Below are 22,188 nucleotides of genomic sequence, written 5' to 3' on the forward strand. Positions count from 1 at the left end.
TAGTGGAGCCCACTGAGTTCAGAAATGACCGGCAGTGGGATCAGTCAAAGGAAGTCATTGGAAACAGCTGTCTTCTTAGAACATATAAGCATATTGGATTAGTGGCTCAGAGGCAAGTCCTAGAATTTCTTCAAACAGTAACACAGGGAAAGAATATCTTGTTGGTTGTTTGGGAATGATTATAAAGCAGACATTGGATGTCGGAGTCTGGAACTCAGTGGACAAGAGGAGTTCATGCTCTGCTTTTCCTCTTTTCTTGGAGCTCTTTCTGCTCTGCTCACCTCTCAAAATGAGGTGGTCTCTCTTCTCTCTCCTTCTTTCTCTCCCTTTCTCTCCTTTACACAGTCTCCCCATTCATTTAAGCCCCAAGGCTATATGTCATCCCTGATCTTGATCCTGAGTTCCAGATTTGCATTTCTGCTCACGTACCATACTTTCTTATCTTATTAACACTTCAAATTTGATATGGCCAAAAGAGAAATTTTAATCATCCTTTTATCCCCAATCTACTTTTCCCCTAATCTTTACTATCTTAGTTTTCTTAAACCAAAAACCTGGAATGCACTCTTCTCTTTCTTCTGTTATCCTCTGTTTCTTTTCACCTGCCCTCTATCCAATCCCTTTGATTCTCCTTCTTTCCAAACATTATTTCACATCTGCCTACTTTTATCTCTGATATACAACCCTGGTCCAAATGGCCATCTTCTCGTATCTTGATTTCTCTGAGGGTCTCTGGCCTTTTCTCTTGCCCACTTACATTCTGACCTCTACATAGCAGCTGGAGTCCTCATTATAGAATGTAAATCAGATCCATCGTCCCCTGCTGAGTCCCTCCTCCCTCCAAAACATCCTACCTCACTTGCTGCTGCTGCTGCTGCTAAGTCGCTTCAGTCGTGTCCGACTCTGTGCGACCTCATAGATGGCAGCCCACCAGGCTCCCCCGTCCCTGGGATTCTCCAGGCAAGAACACTGGAGTGGGTTGCCATTTCCTCCTCCAATTAAGGCCCAAATTCCTTACCCTGGCTTACCAGGCCTCATGTAATCTATCTTGCTTCCTTCTTTGTCATCATTTTAAACCCTTTCCCCTTCTCACTGCCTTTCTTTCTGTTTCCTGAAAATGCCAAGTTCATTCCTGCCTCAGAGCCATTAAACTAGCTGTTCCCTGAGCCAGGAATGCTCTTTCCATAACTGCTTCCTTCTTATTATGCAGGTCACAGCTCAATTATCACAAAGGAACTCAGTTGCCTCGCTTCTATAATGTACGCAAACCAACAAATCTGAAGTAGTTACTCCATCACATCACTCTGATTTACTGTCTTTATAGCCTTATTATTACCTGTTATTTCCTTGTTTTATTTGTTTTCTCCCTGTACTAGAATGTAACAATAGTAAGAACAAGGATTTTTGTCTTTCTTGTAAACTGGCTCTGTTAGAATAGTGTCTGGAATCCTTTTCTTTTAAACATCAATTGCATGCTCTAATTTAGTGCCCCGGAAGAGAGAGCTTTAAAGATAGAATATCACAAGCCTCATTAAAAATGTCTCATACCTAATGCTGTTTAATTGGAGAAGGGTACATCCAACAACTGTTGTTTAGTAATGGGAAGGATGTCTAATGGAACAGCTGTTTTCAAAAGAATCTTAATAGCTCTAGACTTCTGATTCAGGGGATGAATGAATAAACTTAAGGAGCTCTTCTGAGCAAGTGCTATGCTAGGGACAGTCATAGGATAAGATAGGAGATAAGAAATGGTGGAAGAGAGCCAACTCATTTGTCCAGCTGATCATACTATGAAGGGTTGGGAGAATAGAACACAGAGATAATATTAAAATAGAAATTATTGGAAAAATACAAGTTACAGATGGATAGAATCCAAATCGATTGCACAAACAGAGATAGTTACTATAAAACATGATTCATGCCTTCAAGGAAACTTAACAATATAAAAATGAAAGTGAACGTATATACAGTTAAGTGGAATCCAAAATACTTCTTAGACTAGCCTAAGCCACACCTTCAAGCCAGGCCACTTGATTTTAGCCCTTAAATAAATCTGACTGTGGGAGAACTGCTTAGAAACATAGCTTTACTAAAGATTTAATGAGAAAACAGAAAAGTGAAGTGTTAGTCACTCAGCCATGTCTGACTCTTTCTGACCCTATCGACTATAGCCCGACTCTTTGGGACCCTATGGACTATAGCCCGCTAGGCTCCTCTGTCCATGGGATTCTCGAGGCAAGAATACTGGAGTGGGTTGCCATTTCCTTCTCCAGGGGACTCTCCCCAACCCAGGGATCAAACCCAGGTCTCCTGCATGCAGGCGTATTCTTTCCACCACCAAAGCCCAGGAAAACAGAGGGAGAAGTCATATAGCAAAATAACCTAAAACTCCGCTCTTTTTCTCTTTCTTATAATTCCCTTAGTCCTTCCTCAGCAGCCTTTCTAATCACCTTGCTTAGTCCTCTTTTCCCCATCCCCCTTCTCTAGCCTCATTGTGTAGTATTCTTAGCAAACCAAAATCTAATTGTCAGCCAAACCATGATCACCTGTTGTTTCTCAAATGAATTTAGCATGGTCGGTCTAGGGGTGTGGGTGGGGAGAATGACTCAACTTTTATGCCACAGATATGTCTGGACACTAATTCAACATTATGAGAGCTTAAGTTTCACAGTGGTGTTTAGTTGGAGATAAATCTGGAAAGATAGCTCAAGGCATGATTAGCTTTGAATGCCGCCCCATTTTTACTTTTGGTAGGTCAATAGGGAATTTTGAAGATTTTCGAACAGAGATGCTTCATGATCAGATTTGTATTACAATAAGATAAGCCTGGGAACAATATGAAGGATGAATTGGAAAAATAATCCACCAAAGACAGGAGCATAGTTGGCAACTATTTTACAGTTATTCAGTGATGAAGTTATAAAATAGAGTGATGGAGATAACATGGAGAAGTTGATTTCTAAACACACTTAAAATTCAAGAATCCTCAGAATTTTAAGTTGGAATAAATGTAGAAGGTTGAGAGGGTCCTCTTGTTTCTAGCTTCAGTAACCAGTAGGAGAGTGATACAGTTAAGTGAGTTAGGGAGTGTAAACAATGAATAGCTGCTCCATTTTTGTATGTACTTTATGGTTTGCTTTTGTGGGCAGAGAAAATGATTTAGATGTCAAGCCGGACAAGTGTGAGTAGGAAAGCAATACACCCACATGAAGATGTACAGCATTTGGAAATGCAGGTGTGAGGTTTAAAGGAAAGGTCAAAGCAAGAGGAAATTAGCGGTACAGATGATGATGGAAGCTATGGAAGCAGATAAATGATGCATGAGCAAGTGTGAAGCTGGGAGGAAATAGTGCTAAGAACAGGTACATAAGGAAGTATTACATTTAAGATATTTGTGAAAAATAGGAACAGAAACAGATTGACCAAGAGTTGTCAGAAGGAGAAGGACTGTCGATAAAAGACCATTATTATTATTTTTTACATTATTTATTATTTAAAATATAAATTTATTTCTTTTAATTGGAGGTTAATTACTTTACAATATTATATTGGTTTTGCCATACATCAACATGAATCCACCACAGGTATACATGTGTTCCCCATTCTGAACCCCCCTCCCTCCTCCCCCCTCTCTGCGTCATCCGAGTGTATCAGCCCCAAGCATCCTGATAGTATACATGTTTCAGTGCCATTCTCCCAAATCATCCCACCCTCGCCCTCTCCCACAGAGTCCAAAAGTCTGTTCTATACATCTGTCTCTTTTGCTTGTCTCGCATACAGGGTTATCATTACCATCTTTCTAAATTCCATATATATGTGTTAGTATACTGTATTGGTGTTTTTCTTTCTGGCTTACTTCACTCTGTATAATAGGCTCCAGTTTCATCCACCTCATTAGAACTGATTCAAATGTATTCTTTTTAATAGCTGAGTAATACTCCATTGTGTATATGTACCACAGCTTTCTTATCCATTCATCTGCTGATGGACATCTAGGTTGCTTCCATGTCCTGGCTATTACAAACAGTGCTGCAATGAACATTGGGGTACACGTGTCTCTTTCCATTCTGGTTTCCTCAGTGTGTATGCCCAGCAGTGGGATTGTTGGGTCATAAGGCAGTTCTATTTTCAGTTTTTTAAGGAATTTCCACACTGTTCTCCATAGTGGCTGTACTAGTTTGCATTCCCACCAACAGTGTAAGAGGGTTCCCTTTTCTCCACACCCTCTCCAGCATTTATTGCCTGTAGACTTTTGAATCGCACCCATTCTGACAAAAAGACCATTATTTTTGAAAAAGTGAGAACTTAGGGTAAAGAATTAGGATACATGATGTACAAGTGGTTGTGGAATTCTGATATACCATGGGTTTTTAACTACAAAATCTACTTATGATAAACTGTTCACAGTTACCAGCCCTGATTATAAAGAAGTAGGGGCAGGGTGTGGTAAAGGCGGGACGAGGGAGAAACTTCAGCTCTGATGTTGGAATAGAGAGAATTCCCATTTTCAGGGGCTTTTGGTACAAGTCTAGAAATTTAAATTAGACCTCTCTCTGCTTTCTCTATATTTTTTACTTTAAAAATGTTTTATTGAAAAATAGTTGATTTACAATATTGTGTAAGTTTCAGGTGTACAGACAGTGATTCATTCTGATCAGTCACAGCACCTTCTTCATGCACTGAAAACAATTTTTTTATATGTTTCAGCTGTATTTTTACTTTTCTTGAAAAAATAAAAAATTATATGCCAAAAAGGTTGCTTTTTTTATTCCATCTTCAACATTAAAATGGCTGCACAAAAATTTGCTACCTTTAGTAAGTTTTTTATGCATGCTGATATGACGACTGTCATAATGCAATCTAACAAAATTGTTTCGAATTAAGTTGAAGACAACTAAGTACTCCATCTTACAGAAAAAGCCCAGCAAACCTTTTGGCCACCCCAGTGTTTTTGTCCCAACTACTCAACTTCGCCATTGTAAAATAAAAGCAGCCATAGCCAGTACATGAAAAAAAAAAGAACATGACTGTTTCCCGATAAAATTTTATTTATGAAACAGATGAAGGGCTGGGTTTGGTCCATAGCCTATAGTTTTCATACCTTAGTTCCTGATCAGTCATTCTCTGAGATTGATATTTGGTTAGGGGGTGCATGTTTGACCTCAGAATAAATACGAACTAGAAATCTCCCAAGAGTTAGCTCGGTTTTGTCCAGGAGGAAATCATTTTTATCTTCAGATCTTGATCGAGGTGTGGTAAACATCAATCTGGTGATCTTTGAAGATCCAGACAAAATGAGGTGGTATTGTGAAAGCAGCAAGGGCACTTTTGATTTTGTTGAGACAGAAACCTGCATGATTAACAGAGTATCCACCAGGCCTTTTGATGTTCCTTGGGACCTTGACAACTGCATGCCATTTTTGAAGCTCCTTCATTATCTTTTTATTCACCAATTTAATTGATAAATCAATATATTAACAGGCCAATCCCATTGACATATTTTAGTTAGAAGAAAATTATCTATATTATTTTTGTATTAATCTACAATTTGCTTATATGCCATTATTAATCACTACAATTAAAATGGACCAAAAGCATTCAAGATGAGTTACTATTACTTTTTCACTATTTAATTAACATTTTCCTGTGTGCTTCATTCAATTAGACTCTCTCCTTTAGTTACAGGTAAAAATACAATATGTATTCTTTCATTTACTTATTCATTCCTTTATTGAAATCTCACTGAGTGCCAGGTATCAACCAGAATGCAATGTGCTAGAAATACAAAGATAATCCTTCTTAATCTCTGTCCTTGAAATGCTCTCTGTCAAGGCATAATAGAGTTTCCAGAGGGAAGAACTGGTGAACAGTTTCAAATATGGCTAAAGGTAAGTCGTGAGAACAGAGGCCACTGGATTTAGCAGTAAAAAAATCATAGAGAGAGCCATTTCAGTGGAGTGTCAATGTAAGTGCACACACTTTTGGATTCTTCAAACTCTCGCCTATGCTACAATACTTAGATTCCCAACAATAGACCCCAAGGGCACCGTCTTTGTTTCTCACCAGACTATATGATAAACTCTAATTTCCAGGTGAATTGGACCTTAGAGCTGTATTAATCAGGACTCTAAGCTGTAGGCAATAATACCAGTTCTGCTAGGCATCAGCAGGAAAGCATTTCAAAATCTCTGGGAAGAAAGGAGACTCAGTCTCAGAAGCTGCATAAATAGGAAGTGAGTCAGAAGTCTGAAGCCAATCTAGACCTGTAAAGACACATTACCTTGACATTGTATTTTCTAAGACTATTTTTTAGAGCAGTTTGAGGTTTATAACAAAATTGAGAGGATGATACAGAGACTTCTCATATGCTCTCTTCTCCACATGTGCATAGCTTCCCCCATTAGCAACATCACTCACCAGAATGATAACTTTGGGTTAACACTTGGTGTTATACATTCTGTGGGTTTGGACAAACTTATAGTGTATGCATCACTGGAAAAGGACATGGCAACCCACTCCAGTATTCTTGCTTGGAGAATCCCATGGACAGAAGAGCCTGGAAGGCTACAGTCCATAGGGTTGCAGAGTCAGATATGACTGAAGTGACTTTGCACAGCATTGATAGTGTTTGTACAACAACAAATATTCATTATTATAAAAAATTCCTCTGTGCTCTGTGTATTCATCTCCGTCCCCCTGACTTCTGGCAATCCCTGAACTTTTTAGGGTCTCCATGTTTCTGTCTTTTCAAAAAAAAGTCATATAATTGGAACTATATAGTATGTATTTTTCCAGATTGTGATTTTTCACTTAGTAATATGCATTTCACGTTCTTCTGTGTGTTTGCATCATTTGATACTTCATTTCCTTTTAGTGCTGCATAATAATCCACTGTCTGGATGTACCATGGTTACTTCATTTACTGAATGACATACTTTGTTGCTTCCAAGGTTTGGCAATTATGACCAACTATAAACACCTTTTGGAGAAGGCAGTGGTACCCAACTCCAGTACTCTTGCCTGGAAAATCCCATGGATGGAGGAGCCTGGTAGGCTGCAGTCCATGGGGTCGCCAAGAGTCGGACACGACTGAGTGACTTCACTTTCACTTTCACTTTCATGCATTGGAGAAGGAAATGGCAACCCACTCCAGTGTTCTTACCTGGAGAATCCCAGGGACAGAGGAGCCTGGTGGGCTGCCGTCTATGGGGTTGCACAGAGTCGGACACCACTGAAACGACACCAGCAGCATAAACACCTTTGGGGACTTCCCTGATGGTTTGATGGTTAAGAGTCCTCCTTCCCATATAGGGGATGTGGGCTTGATCCCTGGTGGGAGAATTAAAATCCCATATGCTGTAGGGCCCCTAAGCACATTCACCACAACTACTGAACCCATGTTCTGTAGCCCAAGTGCCATAACTAGGGAGAAGCCTGTGCACCGCAACCAGGAAACCATGTGCTGCAAGGAAAGATCCTGAGTGCCGCAGCTAAGACCTGATGCAGCCGTTAATTTTTTTTTTTTAAGAACACCTTTGACTATAAACACCTATGTATAAGTTTTCAACTCCTCTGGATGAATACCAAGGATCACAATGATTGGATAACTGGTAAGAATATGTGTAGCTTTGTAAGAAGTTGCCAACTACCCAAAGTCCTCCAACGTGGCTGTATCATTTCGCATTCCCAACAGCGATGTCTGAGAGTTTGTTACTCCTCATAGTTTCCAGCATTTGGTATTGTCAGTGTTTCTGATTTTGGCCGTTTTCATATGTATGCAGTGGTATCTCACTATTGTTTTACCATGCCATTCTCTGGTGACGTATGATGTGGAGCATCCTTTCATAGGCAGTTTGTCACCTGTATATCTTTAACAAGTATCTGTTCAGATCTTTGGCCCGTACGTTTTTTAAATTTTATCTTTAATCAGATGATTATTGCTTTACAATGTTCTGTTGGTTTTTGCCATACAACAATGAGAATCAGCTGTAATTATATATGTCTCCTCCCTCCTGAACCTCCTTCACACCCCACACCACATCCCATTCCTCTAGGTTATCGCAGACCACCGACCGGGTTGAGCTCTTGTGTTAGACGGCAACTTCCCATTATCTATTTTGCATATGGTAATATATATATTTAAATGCGTCTGTCTCGATTGGCCACCCCAACCGACTGTGTCCACAAGCCTGTTCTCTATCCCTGCCCTGCAAATTAGTTCATCAGTACCAGTTTTCTAGATTCCATATATATGCATTGCATGCCGCATGCCTGCTGAGTCGCTGCAGTCATGTTCGACTCTTTGTGACCCTATGGATTGTAACCCACCAGGCTTCTCTGTCCATGGGATTCTCCAGGCAAGAATATAGAGTAGGTTGCGGTGCCCTCCTTCAGGGGATCTTTCCAGTCCAGGGACTGAGTCTTTTGTGCTTGCTTCATTGACAGGCGGGTTCTTTACCACTAGCACCACCTGGGAAGCCCTACATATGAATTAATATACCATATTTGCTCTTATCCTTCTGCCTTACTTCACTCTGTAAAACAGATTTTAGATTCATCCACCTCATACCTCACCACTTTCTAAATTCATCCACCTGACTAGTGACTCATATTAATTCCTTTTTAATGGCCCATGTTTTAATCAGGTTGTTATTGCTGAATTTTAAGTTCTTCATGTATTTTGGATAATAGTCCTTTATTAGATGAGTCTTTTGCAAATATTTTCTCCAAGTGTGTGTTTTTTTTCCCTTTTCATTAATCTTGAATTTTTTTTGAAATTGGTCTTTTTCAAATCATATATTGTTAAAATAACTTTCTTTGGCTAGTATCTCTATGTTTTATTTGCAGCTTTTGTCTGAGGTCTTTTAGTTCAGTGTATTGTTAGTAACATGGAGCAAGATTTGTTGCTTTAATCCAACCTAATAATCTCACTGACTACTCTTTCCAGTATATCTGCAATGATTTTAACCATCTTATATTTTATGCCTACCTTTCTTTTTCTGTTGATTTTTTTTCTGCCTTTTTTTGGGTCCAAAAGTTTTACATTCTGCACTTTTGTCTGCTGAGTAGTTTATTACTGATTATGTATTTTGTCTGTTAGTTATAATGCTTACTTTTTCAGCATTCAGTTCAGTTCAGTCGCTCAGTCACGTCCGACTATTTTCGACGCCATGAATCACAGCATACCAGGCCTCCCTGTCCATCACCAACTCCCGGAGTTCACTCAGACTCATGTCCATCAAGTCGGTGATGCCATCCAGCCATCTCCTCATCTGTCATCATCTTTTCCTCCTGCCCCCTATCCCTCCCAGCATCAGAGTCTTTTCCAATGAGTCAACTCTTCACATGAGGTGGCCAAAGTACTGGAATTTCAGCTTTAGCATCATTCCTTCCAAAGAAATCACAGGGCTGATCTCCTTTAGGATGGACTGGTTGGATCTCCTTGCAGTCGAAGGGACTCTCAAGAGTCTTCTCCAACACCACAGTTCAAAAGCGTCAATTCTTCAGTGCTCAGCCTTCTTCACAGTCCAACTCTCACATCCATACATGACCACAGGAAAAACCATAGCCGTGACTAGATAGGCTTTAGTCGGCAAAGTAATGTCTCTGCTTTTCAATATAATATCTAGGTTGGTCATAACTTTTCTTCCAAGGAGTAAGCGTCTTTTCATTTCATGGCTGCAGTCACCATCTACAGTGATTTTGGAGCCCCCCCCCTCCAAAAAAAAAGTCTGACACTGTTTCCACTGTTTCCCCATCTATTTCCCATGAAATGATGGGACCAGATGCCATTACATTTAACTATAAGTATTTCTTACATATTTTAACATATTTGGTGCTTTTATTTTTCAAACACAGAATAATCTACAGTTCAGTTCAGTCGCTCAGTTGTGTTCGACTCTTTGCAGCCCCATGAATTGCAGCATGCCAGGCCTCCCTGTCCATCACCATCTCCTGGAGTTCACTCAAACTCATGTCCATCAAATCAGTGATGCCATCCAGCCATCTCATCCTGTTGCCCCCTTCTCCTCCTGCCCCCAATGCCTCCCAGCATCAGAGTCTTTTCCAATGAGTCAACTCTTTGCATGAGGTGGCCAAAGTACTGGAGTTTCAGCTTTAGCATCATTACTTATAAAGAACACCCAGGACTGATCTCCTTCAGAATGGACTGGTTGGATCTCCTTGCAGTCCAAGGGACTCTTAAGAGTCTTCTCCAACACCACACTTCAAAAGCATCAATTCTTCAGCGCACAGCTTTCTTCACATTCCAACTCTCACATCTGTACATGACCACAGGAAAAACCATAGCCTTGACTAGACAGACATTTGTTGGCAAAGTAATGTCTCTGCTTTTCAATATGCTATCTAGGTTGGTCATAACTTTCCTTCCAAGGAGTAAGCGTCTTTTAATTTCATGGCTGCGGTCACCATCTGCAGTGATTTTGGAGCCCTAAGAATAAAGTCTAACACTGTTTCCACTGTTTCCCCATCTATTTGCCATGAAGTGATGGGACCAGATGCCATGATCTTCATTTTCTGAATGTTGAGCTTTAAGCCAACTTTTACACTCTCCTCTTTCACTTTCCTCAAGAGGCTTTTTAGCTCCTCTTCACTTTCTGCCATAAGGGTGGTGTCATCTGCATATCTGAGGTTATTTATATTTCTCACGGCAGTCTTGATTCCAGCTTGTGCTTCTTCCACCCCAGCATTTCTCATGATGTACTCTGCATAGAAGTTAAATAAGCAAGGTGACAATATACAGCCTTGACGTACTCCTTTTCCTATTGGGAACCAGTCTGCTGTTCCATGTCCAGTTCTAACTGTTGCTTCCTAACCTGCATATAGGTTTCTCAAGAGGTGGGTCAGGTGGTCTTATAATCCCATCTCTTGAAAAATTTTCCACAGTTTATTGTGATCCACACAGTCAAAGGCTTTGGCATAGTCAATACAGCAGAAATGGTTTTTTTGGAACTATCTTGCTTTTTCCATGATCCAGCAGATGTTGGCAATTTGATCTCTGGTTCCTCTGCCTTTTCTAAAACCAGCTTGAACATCTGGAAGTTCAAGGTTCACGTATTGCTGAAGCCTGGCTTGGAGAATTTTGAGCATTACTTTACTAGCGTGTGAGATGAGTGCAATTGTGTGGTAGTTTGAGCAATCTTTGGCATTGCCTTTTTTGGGGATTGGAATGAAAACTGACCTTTTCCAGTCCTGTGGCCACTGCTGAGTTTTCCTTAGCATGCTTCAATTATCCATAATTGTACTTTCCAATCTTATGATTGCTTGATTTTTTAAAATACAAAAGTAGTAAGTTTTTATAGTCAGTACTAATTAAATTTATTGTCGTTAATTAAAAAAATATTGAATGTTTCACAACTTTGTGTGTCGTCTTTGTGCAGAAGCCATGCTAATCTACTCTGTATGTTCCAATACAGTATATGTGCTGCTGAAGCACGTGTTTCATTTATTTTTTATTGAAGTATAGGCTTCTCAGGTGGTGCAGCGGTAAAGAATCTGCTTGCCAAAGCAGGAGACATAAGAGACAAGGCTTTGATCCCTGGGTCGGGAAGATCTCCTGGAGAAGGAGATGGCAACTCACTCCAGTATTCTTGCCTGGAAAATTCCACGGACAGAGGAGTCTGGTGGGCTTCAGTCCATGGGGTCGTAAAGAGTTGGACACAACTGAGTACGCATGTGCACACATAATTGATTTACAATGTTGAGTTAGTTTCAGGTGTAAAGCAAAATGATTCATATATATACATATATATATATTTCGGATTATTTTCCATTTGTTACTACAAAATATTGAATATTGTTCCCTGTGTAATAGAGTAAATCTTTGTTGATTATCTATTTTATATACAGTAGTGTGAATCTGTTCATACCCTTAATTTATCCCTCCCTTTCCCTTTTTCCTCTTTGGCAACTGTAAGTTTAAGGTTTTTTTTTTTTTTTTTGTATAATACTGGGACATTGTGATTTAATTATTGAAATGGAACTTCAAAGTCTCACTCAGAAAGAATGTATTACAGATTAAAAGGTTGGGGACAAGTTATTTCAGTATTCAGTAAAAATTCTATTCAATAAAAAATCATAGCCAAGAGAAAAACTAGATATTTTTTAAAAAGTGTTATCTGGATGTTAAAATTTCCAGGTACTGAAATAGCTATGAATAATATATTCAAGAAAATATGATAAAATTAAATTTAAAAAAGAAATACACAGAAATAGAGAGGATTCAACAATGAATAGAGTTCAACAAATAGATTAAAGTAGATTAGACTCAATAAATAAGAGTAACAGTGAGATTCATGTTGGATCAGAATACATACAGACTAAAAGATGTATTAAGAAGCAAAATGTAAGAGACCCATGAGTCACAAAGTAAAACGTCTAAGCAACATGGTTGGATTCCCAGAAAGCAACCTAGCCAAAGAATCACAAGTTCAGAAAACTAGTACTTTATATGTGTGCCGAAAGCAAATTTACTGAAACTTTTCCCTGAAAGGAGACGTTATGTTTATTTTTATATTGCAAATTAAGGGTATACTGGAGCTTCCTCAAAAAAAAAAAAAAAAAAAGAACCCCAAACTAGAACCACCATATGATCAATAATTTCACTCCTGGGCATACACCAGAAGAAAATGAAAATATTCATTTGAACAGATACATGCACCCAGTGCTCACAGCAGCACCACTCCACAATAACCAAGATATGAAAGCAACCTAAGTGTTTACCAACAGGTGAATGGATAAAGAAGACGTGACATACAGATAGATAGATATATGCATACACACACAGTGGAATACCACCCAGTCACTCAAAAAGAACAAAATTTTGCCATTTGCAGCAACATGGATGGACCCAGAGGGTATCATGGCTAGTGAAAAGGTCAGACAAAGGCAAACACTCTATACTATCACTTATATGTGGAATCAAAAAAATTTATCCCTCTCTGTCCCCCTTTCCCCTTTGGCAACCATAGTTTAAGTGTTTTTTTTTTAAATTTTTTTAAGTAACTTATTTACTTATTTTTGTTGATCCTAGGTGGCGCAGTGGTAAAGAATCACCTGTTAATGCAGGAGATGAAGAGATTCGAGTTCCACTCCTGGGTCGGGAAGATCCCTTGGAGTAGGAAATGGCAACCCACTCCAGTATTCCTGCCTGGAGAATCCCATGGACAGGGAAGCCTGGTGGGCTACAGTCCATGGGGTTGTAAAGAGTTGGACACGACGGCATGACTGAGCACGATATTTATTTTCGTTTCACTGGGTCTTGGTTGCTGCGCATGGCATGGCTTCAGTAAGTTCTCGAGTTTCACCACTCTCCCTTGCGGTGCACAGGCTTCTCATTGTGGTGGCTTCTTGTTGTGGAGCACAGTCTCTAGGCACGTGGGCTTCAGTAGTTGAGGCACAAGGGCTCATTACTTGCCAATTCAGTAGTTGTAGGGTCATGAACTCAAGAACACAGACACAGCAGTTGTGGTGCACAGGCTTTAGTTGCCCGAGACATGCGGAATCTTCCCAGACCAGGGATCAAACCAGTTTCCCTTGCACTGCAAGGCGGATTCCTAATCACTGGATCTCAAGGGAAGCCCCATCCTTCTATTTTTTAAAGACATCTTCTCAATTCTAAAAGATCACGGATTCATAAAGACCCAGCCATTCTCCAAACACATTCTAGTTCTGTTAAGAAAATGTAATTAGAAAGTTTATGAAATTTTAATTAGTTAAATAGTGATACTTCCAGAGATGAGGAGGGCAGTTTCGTTCACCTAGCCAGCTGACGACTTGCTTTTCTTCACAGTCAATGAGCTGTGCTTATTATTTTCTGTGCCGAGGCTTGAAGCTCCAGATGCAGAGCAGCAGATACAACATGATTTTTCATTTACCTTTTAGGAAGTGAGTTTCACCCCAATTTAGTTCGGATCAGTGGATGCGGTTTCAGCCCTTCACTTTCCATGGCATACATTCAGAAAGCAAATTCTAGTCACCAATGTTTATTTTTGGATTTAGAGTCCAGCAGAGCTTGTGGCATTTCTCTTCTGCTTCTTATCCATGGAGATTTATGTTTGAGTCTGATAGGCATTTTTTGGTTTTCTCTCTTAATGTTTATACATATTACTGATTATTTTTGGTGCTGGGTGAGTACATGAAAACCTGAACTTCCAATGTCATCTTGACTGTAAATCTCTCAATACTCTTTCAAAGCCTAATTTATCTTCGCTCTACACCAGAAAAAGATGAGAAAAACAGCACATTAGATTCTCTCTCCTTACACTATACTTCTTGCTGATAAGATAAGTTGTTCTGTGCAAACTTTGTGTGGAAAGGAAATTATACACTGGGTTGCATAATCTCATACATTTCATAGCTTCTCATAGGTAAAAGCTTTATTTTATGGTATCAAGATCACTCATTTGTGTGGTTCTAGAAGTTCCAAAAAATGTCAAGTACATCCATAAAAAATTATACACTAAAGTTAAAAGAATGGATTGTCTAGTTCTTTGGGTAATCTGCCATAACTCTCCACAGTACTGTTAGACTACATGAGGCTTCCCTCCTAGTTTGTATTCATTGCCTATATGGTACAACCCTTCAATTGTGCTATGTTTTTGTTTTAATTTTTTTCTTATACTTTTAATAGTTTTCATCATTTGTAAGTGGCTTAGCCCTTAGGCCTAAAAATAAGCCCTTTATATTAACTGACATTTTCCATTAATGAGAAAACACTGTCACTTTAACTCTTTATTTCCTGTTTGTAAAACCAGGCATATGAACTTTTTATTGCTGCTATAACAAATTACCGCAAACACATTGGCTTATAACAACACAGAGTTATTTTCTTACTGTTCTCAAGGTATGAAGTCTGGAATGGGCCTCACTGGGTTAAAATCAAGGTGATAAGCAGGATTGCATTCCTTCTGGAGGTTCCAGAAGAGAATCCATTTCCTTACCTTTTCCTTCTTCTAGAAGCTGCCTGCATTGTTTGTGGTCCCTTCCTCCATCTTCAAAGCCAACAGCATAGCATCTTTAAATCTCTCTCTGATTCTGACCCTTCTGCTTTCCTCTTCTACTCATAAGCACTCTTGTGATTACACTAGGCCCGCCTGGGTAATGCAGGATAACCTCCACACCACAAATTCATCAGATTAGCAATGTCAATTCTATCTGCAACCTTAATCCTTAATTCCCTTTTGTCAGTTCAGTTCAGTTCAGTCACTCAGTCATGTCTGACTCTTTGTGAGCTCATGGACTGCAGTATGCCAGACCTCCCTGTCCATCACCAACCCCTGGAGTTTACCCAAACTCATGTCCATTGAGTCAGTGATGCCATCTAACCATTTCATCCTCAGTCATCCCCTTTTCCTCCACCTTCAATCTTTCCCAGCATCAGGGTCTTTTACAATGAGTCAGTTCTTTGTGTCAGGTGGCCAAAGTATTGGAGTTTCAGCTTCAGCATCAGTCCTTCCAATGAATATTCAGGACTGATTTCCTTTAGGATGGACTGGTTTGATCTCCTTGCAGTCCAAGGGACTCTCAAGAGTCTTCTCCAACACCACAGTTCAAAAGCATCAGTTCTTTGGTGCTCAGCTTTCTTTATAGTCCAACTCTCACTTCCATACATGACTACTGGAAAAACCATAGATTTGACTAGACCTTTGTTGGCAAAGTAATGTCTCTGCTTTTTAATATGCTGTCTAGGTTGGTCATAACTTTCCTTCCAAGGAGTAAGCGTCTTTTAATTTCATGACTGTACCCACCATCTGCAGTGATTTTGGAGCCCCCTAAAATAAAATGTCACTATTTCCATTGCTTCCCCATCTATTTGCCATGAAGTCATGAGACCAGAAGCCTTGATCTTAGTTTTCTGAATGTTGAGTTTTAAGCCAACTGTCACTCTCCTCATTCACTTTTATCAAGAGACTCTTTAGTTCTTCTTTACTTTCTGCCATGACGCTGGTATCATCTGCCTATGTGAGGTTATTGATATTTCTCCCAGCAGTCTTGATTCCAGCTTGTGCTTCTTCCAGCCCAGCGTTTCTCATGATGTACTCTGCATAGAAGTTAAATAAGCAGGGTGACAATATATAGCCTTGACGGACTCCTTTCCCTATTTGGAACCAGTCTGTTGTTCCATGTCCAGTTCTAACTGTTGCTTCCTGACCTGCATACACGTTCTTAAGAGGCAGGTCAGGTGGTCTGGTATTCCCATCTTTTTATGAATTTTCCACAGTTTGCTGTGATCCACATAGTCAAAGGCTTTGGCATAGTCAATAAAATGGAAATAGATGTTTTTCTGGAGCTCTCTTGCTTTTTCCATGATCCAGCAGAAGTTGGGAATTTGATCTCTGGTTCCTCTGCCTTTTCTAAAACCATCTTGAACATCTGGAAGTTCACGGTTCACATACTGTTGAAGCCTGGATTGGAGAATTTTGAGCATTACTTTACTAGCATGTGAGATGAGTGCAATTGTGTGGTAGTTTGAGCAATCTTTGGCATTGCCTTTCTTTGGAATTGGAATAAAAACTGACCTTTTCAGTCCTGTGGCCACTGCTGAGTTTTCCAAATTTGCTGGCATATTGAGTGCAGCACTTTCACAGCATCATCTTTTAGGATTTGAAATAGCTCAATTGGAATTTCATCACTTCCACTAGCTTTGTTCGTAGTGATGCTTTCTAAGGCCCACTTGACTTCACATTCCAGAGTGTCTGGCTCTAGGTGAGTAATCGCACCATCGTGATTATCTTGGCCATGAAGATCTTTTTTGTACAGTTCTTCTGTGTATTCTAGTGGAGGTGATGGAATTCCAGTTGAGCTGGTTCAAATCCTGAAAATGATGCTGTAAAAGTTCTGCACTCAATATGCCAGCAAATTTGGAAAACTCAGCAGTGGCCACAGGACTAAAAAAGGTCAGTTATCATTCCAATTCCAAAGAAAGGCAATGCCAAAGAATGCTCAAACTACCACACAATTGCACTCATCTCATATGCTAGTAAAGTAATGCTCAAAATTCTCCAAGCCAGACTTCAGCAATACATGAACCATGAACTCCCTGATGTTCAAGCTGGTTTTAGAAAAGGCAGAGGAACCAGAGATCAAATTGCCAACATCCGCTGGATCATGGAAAAGCAAGAGAGTTCCAGAAAAACATCTATTTCTGCTTTATTGACTATGCCAAAGCCTTTGACTGTGTGGATCACAATAAACTGTGGAAAATTCTGAAAGAGATGGGAATACCAGACCACCTAACCTGCCTCTTGAGAAATCTGTATGCAGGTCAGGAAGCAACAGTTAGAATTGGACATGGAACAGCAGACTGGTTCCAAATAGGAAAAGGAGTATGTCAAGGCTGTATATTGTCACCCTGCTTATTTAACTTCTATGCAGAGTACATCATGAGAAACGCTGGACTGGAAGAAACACAAGCAAGCTGGAGTCAAGATTGCCGGGAGAAATATCAATAACCTCAGATATGTAGATGACACCACCCTTTTGGCAGAAAGTGAAGAGGAGCTAAAAAGCCTCTTGATGAAAGTGAAAGAGGAGAGTGAAAAAGTTGGCTTAAAGCTCAACATTCAGAAAACGAAGATCATGGCATCCAGTCCCATCACTTTATGGCAAACAGAGGGGGAAACTGGAAACAGTGGCAGACTTTATTTTTTTGAGCTCCAAAATCACTGCAGATGGTGACTGCAGCCATGAAATTAAAAGACGCTTACTCCTTGGAAGAAAAGTTATGACCAACCTAGACAGTATATTCAAAAGCAGAGGCATTACTTTGCTGACTAAAGTCCGTCTAGTCAAGGCTATGGTTTTTCCTGTGGTCATGTATGGATGTGAGAGTTGGACTGTGAAGAAGGCTGAATGCCGAAGAATTGATGCTTTTGAAGTATGGTGTTGGAGAAGACTCTTGAGAGTCCCTTGGACTGCAAGGAGATCCAACCAGTCCATTCTGAAGGAGATCAGCCCTCGGATTTCTTTGGAAGGAATGATGCTAAAGCTGAAACTCCAGTACTTTGGCCACCTCATGCGAAGAGTTGACTCATTGGAAAAGACTCTGATGCTGGGAGGGATTGGGGGCAGGAGGAGAAGGGGACGACCGAGGATGAGATGGGTGGATGGCATCACGGACTCGATGGACGTGAGTCTGAGTGAACTCCGGGAGTTGGTGATGGACAGGGAGGCCTGGCGTGCTGCGATTCATGGGGTTGCAAAGAGTCGGACACGACTGAGCAACTGAACTGAACTGAACTCTGTGTATTCTGCCACCTCTTCTTAATATCTTCTGCTTCTCTTAGGTCCATATTATTTCTGTCCTTTATCGAGTCCATCTTTGCATGAAATGTTCCCTTGGTATCTCTGTTTTCTTGACGAGATCTCTAGTCTTTCCCATTCTATTGTTTTGCTCTATTTCTTTGCACTGATCACTGAGGAAGGCTTTCTTGTTTCTCCTTGCTATTCTTTGAAACTCTGCATTCAAATGGGTATATCTTTCCTTTTCTCCTTTGCCTTTCACTTCTTTTCACGGCTATTTGTAAGGCCTCCTCAGACAGCCATTTTGCTTTTTTGCATTTCTTTTTCTTGGGGATGGTTTTGATCCCTATCTCCTGTACAATGTCATGAACCTCTGTCTATAGTTTTTCAGGCACTCTATCAGATCTAAACCCTTGAATCTATTTTTCACTTCCATTGTATAATCGTAAGGGATTTTATTTAGGTCATACCTGAATGGTCTAGTGGTTTTCCCTTCTTTCTTCAATTTAAGTCTGAATTTTGCAGTAAGGAGTTCATGATCTGAGCCCTTTTGTCATGTAACCTAATTTTCAAAGGTGTTAGGGATTAGGACGTGGACATCTTTGGGGGATCATTATTTCATCTACCTTAATACTGGTTAACTTATGAGAGTTCTTCCTATTCTATCAAGGATTCTAAATTTTGTAAGTACTCTGTGAGGTATATTAGTGCAAAAAGATAGTATGTAAGTACTGAATAATGCATAAGAATTTCGAGTACAGAAATTATTATAAGTTTTTATGTCTTGCTAAATTCACAGAACTTTTTTCCATTGGATACATTAAAACATAAAAAATCACAGTGATTACTTTCTACTAGTAATTCAGAATGTATCCTAATTATCATATTTTAACATTTTAATCTGTAAACCAAGTTAAGGGTGAGGATCATTTTACTCTCAAATATCTACTTAAAATTAAAAATTAAGAGGCTTTTTCTATGTTAACCAGTCAATGAGAATATTATCATGATGGTTCGGTAAGTACTTGAGAATTAAAATTTGGTAAAATGTTTTAAATTAAGTTCTTTCTACCTCATTTGCAATTTGCTTTGTTTTTTATGCAGTGGGAAAATGCAAATGTTTCTCAAAGGAGCTTTCATATTCATAAAATATTCTCAAATCCCATGGGGTTTATCATGAACATTAAACTTGCCTTATTATTTTTCAGGTCAGTATAGCCAAAGAGGGAACTTTTTAAATAATACCATGCTTTGGGGTGCGGTGGCAGGTGTTAGTTTCATCACTTTTATTAAATAAAATGCTATTATAAAAGCAATACTTTTTTTAAAAAACAAGACAAAATAACTATAGCTTTCAATTTCCCAGTAATGAATATATCCTTGAAAGTAATTACTGCAGTCCCCAAACAGAGAGAATGGTTTAAAATGATAATGTGAAATAATTTTACTTTCATGATCCTGTATTGCTCTTTTAGCATTAACATTTTGGTTTAAATTCTTGAATACGATTCATTTGCTACGCTTGTTTTGTAGATGTTCTTTTCCCTGGAGGATTTTTCAGAATATTGCGTCAGCTTGTGTTTTCCAGGTTCTCATTTCTGAATTTGTAAAGATGCTCCCAAAGAGATTATAGTTAAGTACGACTTCATTATTTATATATGCTTTGTTTGAATATGTACCCTAGGATTTGAATCTATCATCAGCTCTTTTCTGACCCCAATTATTAAGATAGTTAAATATTTTCCATGCTCATCATTGTAACTGAAGGAGAAACATTATTTTTTAAAACAGCACACCTAACATCAGAGATGCAACTGGTTTAATCTTCATTGGAACTGTAATTAAAATACAATAATATATGTATATCCATTGTATTATTTCCATTTGTTTAAAATAGTTGAGGAGTATTTTGGTACTTAATGTTCTAGCACAAATGAATTACTCTCCTACAGATGTTCCTAGACACTAAATCTTCTACATAGAGATGTCTGTGTCTAAGGTCTTCAAATTGCCGATGATAATAGCAAAACAGCATATAATAGAGGCAAAACTGCCTTCTTCACCTCTGGAAACACCACTATTTAATTGAAATGTTATGAATTTTCTAACTACCTATGTCTTCTTAACTGAGTTAACATGTGTTTGGAGAATGACTGGGGCTTTATGAATTAACTGAGAAGATGTCTTTAAAAGATAGATGTTAAATTTTTTATTTGCATTGTAACCTGGATTATAATATTTTAGATTTGTTCTATTAAAAAAAGTAGGGTGTGTGTGTGTATATGTGTTAACTATGGTTTGGGTCTAGGGGCAACATTCAGAAGTTCACATAAACACAGATTTTTCAAATTGTGAGTTAGACAGTAGTAGTGACATATTAAAATGATATTTAAAACACAGTTTTGCAGTGAAAATTTTAAAACACGGAAAACCTGTCATAGTTTCTCTGTAGTGATGCTATGACTTCTGGCCAATTCAATATGGAGTGAAGAGAGATTTTATGAGCCAGATTTTAGGAAGAAACTTATTTCATCCCCAGAGTCTTACAACTCATTAAAGTTTATGTTACAACTCTCCTTTTATTCTGATTATAACAGAAATTCTGTCTCACTGCAACAGAAACTGCTGCAACAGCTCTTCTTCACATTTGTAAGTGAGGACATCCTTGGGATTGAGTCGCTTTTGGGGTATAGGGGGTGTCAGATGATCTTCCTGTTTGCTGCCACTAACACAAGGATTCTGAAAGAGGACCTGTTTGATTTTTCTGAACCAGATTTCTTGTAAGTTGTCCATCTGAATTGGGAAAGTGGAGGTGGAGTTTCCTGGGGAGGTGGGAGAGGTGACTTTGAGAGGCAAATAGACATTCCCAAGTATTTTTGTACAGTCGCTCAGTCGTGTCTGACTCTTTACAACCCCGTGAATTGCAGCATGTCGGGCTTCCCTGTCTTTCCAATGAATACTTAGGGTTGATTTCCTTTAGGTTTGATCTTGCTGTCCAAGGGACTCCCAAGAGTCTTCTCCAGCACCACAATTCGAAAACTCAATTCTTCGATGCTCAGCCTTCTTTATGGTCCAGTTTTCAAATCTGTACATGATTACCTGTCAGTTATCTGTCATAGGGACACATCTGTGAGAAGCCAGGTCCATGTATGTATGAGACGTCAAAAAGTTATTCTCTCAGATCCAACCCAAACTTAGAGATGTTCGGTAAGAAAAAAGTCAGATTGGGATCAGGAAATATTATTTTCTTTTCCCCCCAATAAGTTTAGTTGTGGGTATTCTCATATGAAAGCCACAATGGTTAATAAAGTTTTCCAGCCTGGTTCTGAGACCACAAGAATACAATAGCTAAGGACACTGAACAATAGGTCATTTCAATAATTCTCAACCCGTGTCATACCCTGGCAATGCAGAGTGACATTAAGTAGTGTGATTGAGAAGCTGGAGGGCGTAAAAATAACTAGAGCCTCTCCGGTGGGGAAGCCATCTCCTTATTGCTCAGATTAATTAGGTCAACTTTTCACTGCATGCCAAATTCTTTAATGTATTTATCACAACTGCACCAACTCTCATTACGATCAGATAATTATGTGTGTAATTTTTGGTTGAAATGTCTTACCTTTTCATTATGTAGTGGACTTCTTGAGGGCAGAGAGCATGACTGTCTTACAGCTACAAATCTAATGACAGGTACATGTATGGTCATCAACAAGTATATATACTACTGTGTGGTAGTTACCTTGTTGAATGAACTGATGGTAGTAAATTGGGTGAGAGCAAAAAATGTCTTGCAGCTTCTTCAAGCTGTATATTCATGAAATGAAATTCAACTTAGCTTCTGCCTTTTGTCTTTCCAATCTGTTTCTCTCCTTGTATTCATTAATATGGCTAATGGTGTTATCACTTATCTGATCTCCCAAATTAGAA

At 39.1% G+C, this 22,188-nt stretch overlaps 1 pseudogene; it reads right to left on the reverse strand.

The window, feature by feature from the left end:
• Nucleotides 1–11,354: 11,354 nt before the first annotated feature.
• Nucleotides 11,355–11,455, reverse strand: LOC114115502 (U6 spliceosomal RNA; annotated as a pseudogene).
• Nucleotides 11,456–22,188: the final 10,733 nt, after the last annotated feature.

This window comes from Ovis aries, chromosome 6 (assembly GCF_016772045.2).
Source record: "Ovis aries strain OAR_USU_Benz2616 breed Rambouillet chromosome 6, ARS-UI_Ramb_v3.0, whole genome shotgun sequence".
NCBI classification, from domain to species: Eukaryota; Metazoa; Chordata; class Mammalia; order Artiodactyla; family Bovidae; genus Ovis; species Ovis aries.